This window comes from Rutidosis leptorrhynchoides, chromosome 3, assembly GCF_046630445.1.
Source record: "Rutidosis leptorrhynchoides isolate AG116_Rl617_1_P2 chromosome 3, CSIRO_AGI_Rlap_v1, whole genome shotgun sequence".
Classification (NCBI taxonomy): Eukaryota; Viridiplantae; Streptophyta; class Magnoliopsida; order Asterales; family Asteraceae; genus Rutidosis; species Rutidosis leptorrhynchoides.
Window position 1 is genome coordinate 43,773,435 of NC_092335.1, and position 6,545 is coordinate 43,779,979.

General features: G+C 36.0%; 1 long non-coding RNA gene across 4 annotated transcripts; it reads right to left on the reverse strand.

Annotated features, from left to right (window-relative positions):
• Positions 1–211: 211 nt before the first annotated feature.
• On the reverse strand, positions 212–2,309 carry LOC139896027 (uncharacterized). Of its 4 annotated transcripts, none has more exons than XR_011776104.1 (6): positions 2,131–2,309; positions 1,629–1,792; positions 1,368–1,510; positions 1,123–1,242; positions 841–978; positions 212–325 (listed from the first exon to the last, which is right to left on the reverse strand). It is a non-coding gene; the product is annotated as an uncharacterized lncRNA (long non-coding RNA). The 4 variants fall into 4 exon arrangements; XR_011776101.1 differs by having other exon boundaries at positions 2,113–2,309; XR_011776102.1 differs by having other exon boundaries at positions 841–982; positions 2,113–2,309.
• Positions 2,310–6,545: the final 4,236 nt, after the last annotated feature.

Genomic DNA, 6,545 nt, shown 5'->3' on the forward strand with positions numbered 1-6,545 from the left:
TTCACATGATTGAAGTATACTTTATTAATTTTTAAAATAGTATATACATACTTATGTTTATATACTTATGTTTATATTTGTATATATATATATATATATATATATATATATATATATATATATATATATATCCAAATGTTCGTGAATCGTCGGGAATAGGCAAAGATCAAATGTATATATATAAACACAGTTCAAAGTTTTAGATTTCAATATTACATACCTTGCTTATCGTGTCGAAACCATATTAAGATCAAGTTTAAATTTGGTCGGAAATCTCCGGGTCGTCACATTGATTAGCCTCGACGTAATGCTATAGCAACTTTACCTAAAAATTATATAATCATACCAAGATCTAAGTCATGAAAGATGAAACATGTGATCATAGGAGAGCTTCTTAGCCTTGGCTATTGGTTTCTGAATTCACCACAATGTAAAAATGGTTGATTGTTTCAAAAACATGTGTATCGGCAGGGAAATGTTAGCCCTGTGTTGACTTTGTCAACCCATCCAGCGGTTCCCGGTAGCCCACTGGAGCCTGGCGAAACACCATCACCCATTTCCCCACAGCATGCCAGACCCGATAAACGAACCTGCATTGTCATTATTTCAATCTTCGCATGCGTGGTACCAAGGGATCATTTGAGCCTGGTAAGAATGGTTTTTGATCTAATTATTTGGAAAATCCTCACCTAGTGGGAATCGAACCCTCACCTCCCCTAAGGGAGAGTGAGTCATTCACCACTAGGCTATTGGCCCATTCTTGTAAAAATGGTTGATGATAGAGATATTTAAAGGATAATAATACTTAAATACAAAAACTAAACAATACTCAATGATTACCCGGCAAATGACACATTCATCATCATAAACTTTTATTTCTTTGAATGTTGCATCAGGGAGTGCTTTGTTAAGGGTACCCAAAGCTATCCTTAATTTAATAAACACTTTGGTGCGCTTCACAACATCACTTAACAAGGTCTGCCTATGACAAAAAGTAAATAAGCAAAAGTAAAACATAATTATTCTTTGTTTAGCATACCTAACCAAGGGTGGCGAAGTAGTTGCATAATCGGGATTCTTGTAAGCATAAAATATATAGATTAAAAAAAGTCAAGAGCTTACACGTATATTTAGAAAAAGTGTGGTCTTGCCTGCTGCTGACATATGATATTTTAGAATTAGTGGTATTGCCTTCTGAGTGATGAAGCCATATATCAAGCTATTGAAATCCATGAACTAAAACTGCATAAAAGCATATAATGTAGACAAACAAACTTCAACGATATTATCAAATCTAATAGCTGATAAAAGATACAAAATTCCATATATGCAGATGGAATTAGGAAAAATGATAGAGGTCAAGCTACCTGAAGTGTTTCGAAAGCTATACTAAGAGGAATTTCTTCGGGTGAAACCCTTTACCCAAAAAGCTATAATAAGAGGCTTAAAAAACAATAATAAAGATAAAGATGATGGTAACATTTGGTAGATGACTAGAGACGTCCATATCCTGCAACACGAGTACCAAATTTAAAAGATATATAAGCATAAAAATGCAAAAACAGAGTTTATGTGACACGATCCAGAACTCTAGGTGAGATATCTAATATTGAAATAATAAATCTTACGTCGAGTCATCTACGTTGAAGCCCACAATGACATTTAATCGAACAGCTAGTGTGCATCCAAGACACTCTCATAATCACAATTAATTACCCAATTAAAAACCTTAAAAAAGGTGATGTAAAGAAGCTCAAGGCCAACTTTCGATTCCAAACTTTCAGATTGATAGCTGCGAAAAATATATAAAAAAACTTAATTATAGCAAAAAGAGTAAAGCTTTGCTTAAAGAAATAAATTAACACATCTATCATCGGTGAGGCACATGCTCGTTAACAGTGGAGCTAAGAGTCTGAGTCATCTAGATTTAGGGCAAACTATAGGCACCACATAGTTTTCGCATGAAAACAGAACATAGACGAAGCTCCTCATATCTTAACGGGATGAGGTGTTGTTTCGATGATTATAACAATGATTCATATCTCATTATGTTCGAAAGAAGATTATATCAAATTTGATTCAATAAACCGTAGATCTAAGAAAGATAAGTACTTTTTCACCAATTTCAACCTTTTGCCCTAATTTCACCACACATCTGAAATCGAGAAACGAAATGAAGAAAATGAAGAAGGGGATGAGAGCACTCTTAATCTTCACTTTTACAAGCGTCTCTTTCTCCTTCGTATATCCAACAATTTGTTTAATTTTTTTTTGCTGTGTGTTTTAATTTTATTTGTCTCAAAAAGTTCTGATTGTGTGTGGGAGTGTTATGTTATTGATCTACAGCGTGAGTTATAACGGGTCGGTTAGAGAGGGGGGTCAGATTACTTTTTTTAATTTATTTTTTAAAATTTTGGCTGAATTCGGAACAAGTCTGGCTAAAAATATTTAATAACACGTCTAAATAATAACATATTTAGACGTGTTCCTCCCATTTGGTCAATTAGACCTATTAACACGTCTAAATAACATATAAATTAGAGGTGTTCCGCCCGTTTAGCAACAACACGTCTAAATATGCCGTGTCAACACGTCTAAATAATATGTTAATTAGAGGTGTTCCACCCTTTTGAACATCAACACGTCTAAATATATCAAATAGACGTGTTGACACGTCTAACTAATACGTTAATTAGAGGTGTTCCACCTTTTTTCTAATTAGTCGTGTCAATTTGTACATATAGACGTGCTAATTTATTAACACGTCTAAATAAGGGGCTCTAAATGACGAAAAATGTAGTAGTGATTGGTTAGCGATCGTTTAATTGAATGTTTAAAAAATCACGCTCCTTAATAGTATACACATATATCATATATAATATAAATTTAAATACAATTGTTATCTTTTTTATTTTTGTTTTTTTTTCCTGCTAAATTAACGACTGATATGCCACTAACGGACGGTTTTTATTTTGTGCGGTGTCGTTAGGTCGCACGGTGTCCGATTCGGTAGCACACAGCATCTTCGTTTATTTATATTTTGCGGGGCCTAAATTTACTTTACTTTCTAAGGTGTAGAAGGTGTAAGTTAACCTAGTGTCGAATTTTATGTTGATTAACGAATTGAAGATCAAGCGGATAATTGTCTTTTAGTTAAATTACCTGGATAAAATATAGTAGTTGATTTTAGCTAAAGGTCCTAAATGCAGAAAAAGTAAATAAAGTGGGAGGATATCCGGAGTATGCAGATCAAGGAAACGTTGACCAAGATATCAGTATTGGGTTAGGGAAAGGTAATTATACTTATGTTAAGACTATGCTTGGATTGATGTTGATCTGGTTGGATGAGCCAATTACACAGACCTACTTATCTCTGAACTCTCGGAGTTCTCTTTAAGCAGTGAGAAGTATGTCACTTGGTCGTATAACTGAAGTGTAACAATACCCCGGAGGTTATCCTCGGTAGAGTACTAGGTTTATTAGTGAGTTAAGCTCTAATCCTAACCCTCGTTATCAGCTTAGATAACTGAATAACAACGTGCCGTGTTGATTGAACACTGATCACAAACGGAAGGAGTCCGTCGGTTTAAGTTGGCAAAACCTTAAATGAAAACTAACAACCATTACATCATACTAATGAGATCACAATAAATCAAACATTATACAACATTACAGTTAATATACTGTTAGTAAAGCAGATAGAAACCTAATAAGTACCTAAACAGTTGATATGATTAAGACCTAGGACAACAATCAGACAAGAACATGCAATAGGCTTGGGTCATATAGTAGAGGCACTAACTAGATCTTAACAGCTCCTAAGAGGTCTCTTCGGAACAGTCAATAGGCATAGTAGGTCATTCATGTCTCAATTCCTAGGTTCCGTGTCCTAAAAGTGCATTAGATAACTCTCGGGAACTCCGGCCATACCGAGTTCATAGAATCTTCATATACAGTATAACCAGGGGTCTTAATCCTATGAAGTAGCTAATTTCACATAGGTGGACAAGTCCTGATCACAACCTAAGTTGGTCAATCCTTAAGATGCTAGCATACAAATCTATCAGACTCCCTAATTCAGTATTATAACAGTAATCGTACTATATTAACATAATTACGCTAACCCAAACTTCTATCATGGCAACATACAGATAAATTAAGCTATCATGGCAATATCGGAACGCATTATTAAACATAAAAGATAAGAATACATGTTTAATACAAAAGACAAGCGTTTCGGATAAGAACCTGAAAAATCCGAACTAATCTGCCCGGGATCACAGGGACTCGCCGGGATATCCTCCGGAAAATAAAAGCTAAGCTAACTATTACTAAAAACTACCTAAAATATTGAAAATATAAATTGTATTGCAAGTTGAGTGTGTCTTGGAATGAATGGAGAAAGCCCCTTTAAATAGACTTGAAATTCTGCCAAATACGCCTGGCAGGCCGTATGGCATGCCGTATTCTTGGCAAGCCGTTTGGTGACTCGTGTGGTGGCACGTATCTGGCAGGCCGTTTCCATAGTGGCAGGCTGTATGGCAGGCCGTATTCTTGCTGATCAGGGCCTGATTTACTGGATCGTAACTTGATTTCTTGTCTTTCACCATTTTCGCTCTAGAATCTTCGTTTTAGCTCCGTTTTACTTGATTCTTTTTGTATCGCCTTTTAATTACTTAATCTACAAAATCAACCGAAAAAGCGATAATTTTACCGACAAAGTTTTAATCTTTATTGTTTTAGGGCCTGATTTAGGGGGTAAAAACGTGACTTTTTGCCCGATATCAAATACCCCACACTTAGCTTTGCTTGTCCTCAAGCAAGAAAGCGGAAATATCGGGATCTTTCTAATAGATTCTTACTTGCCCCACCCGTAGATCTTTTTATTATGCCTTCATCAGAAATCGTTACATCTTTCGAAAGTATTAGAAAAAGTTTCGAACTTCAATGGTTTGGTCGCTAGATTTCAATTGCGTCTATAGTGGAAAAGGGCGTACTTTCCAACTCTCAGATGTAGAGTATACATGATCAGGCTCCTCACTGACGGATCACTCATATCACTCAAGTGTTTAGGGTGTCCTATTCTAGTTGTATTGTCGCTCAGAAGCCAGTCGTGTAACAGTTCGCATCATAGGCTTGGTAAAGCATCGATATCTCCACCGGTTAAGTAAGGATGGCACTGATCTTCTTCCTAAGCATTCTTTCAAGAGGAAGACGGGTTATACGGTTTGGTTGGAAATTTATGATTTTTGGTGAAAGGTATCCAAATCTTTTGAGAGAATTGATAGACTTTGATTCTTCAGAGTATCCATTTTGGATAGATAATGGCTGAGAATTCCGTAAAGGTTTTCTTCGGAAGAGGCGGATTTTGCTAAGACTTTGTCTAGAATTTTCTTTTGCTCTTCCAGCATTCTTCTTCAGGGCATCTCCTTGGGTTTCTTTTTGCCTTATTAGAGACTTTGCTCTTTTTTTTTTCGACATACCCTTTCTTCATAACTTTTGTCTTTCGTTCCTGGTGCCCAGAGAGGAAGTGATAATCCACTGAAAATAGGTCTTTGACCTATCAAAAACAATCAGGGGTTCGGAATCTTTCGACTAGTACTTTTGAAGCGAATTTGATCGATCTATCTCTTCATTGATCTCTGGATCTTTGGTGAATGGAAAGGGGAATGAAATGTGAATGGTGTATTTTGGGAGTGAATTTGGGGTGAATATTTCTGATTCATCAACTCTTTATGTGAGTTGGTCGGGTTGAAATACGTGGAGTGGAAACGGAAACGGATGGCTTTTTGTCTTCTCTATTCGGAATGATTTCGGAAGGAGTATCGCACCTGCACCACGTATGGCGCTCACTAACCATTGGCCTTGAAACGTATGACTGAACCAAGTTCTAACTTGATCCGTACACCGGCACGCTCATCAATTGAAATAACAAAGTACTGTAGATTTGATGGGTCATACCGATACTTTGGGTTCAAGATTCCTCACTTTTTAGAGTAGGGGTCGTGCTTGATCATGCGTAGCCTTTATCATATTTTCTTAAAAGAAATCTTTTGACACAAAACATTAGTTTTAGCTTAAACGTTCCGTTCTAATAAATGTTCCGAAAACCGATTTCTAGCAATTTTATTAGATCTTTTTGGGCAGAAACCAAGTAAGAATTTTTCAAAATTACCCAATATCCATTGCTTAATTACTTTTGGACAAAAGAATTTTTCAAAACCTAGCGTTTTATGGTTACTTGACTTTAAAACTTTAGACCTTAAAAACTTTACCCATTACCCCACACTTAGAAAAATATTGTCCCTAATGTTCTCTAGAAAGAATATTTATGTTATATAAATTAAGGACATGACTTCTAAAATTCTAAGTTGGTTGCAGGGGTTACCCCACACTTAGAGATTTTAGTGTGTTATAATTGAAATAGGTTTGAGGAAGGATTACTTCCCTATGGTCGCGTTACTTTTCTAGTGCTGGGCCTTCCTACGGTCCATCTCTTACATACCAGTCTCTTTATAATATTTCTGCATGAAGAACAACAAGAG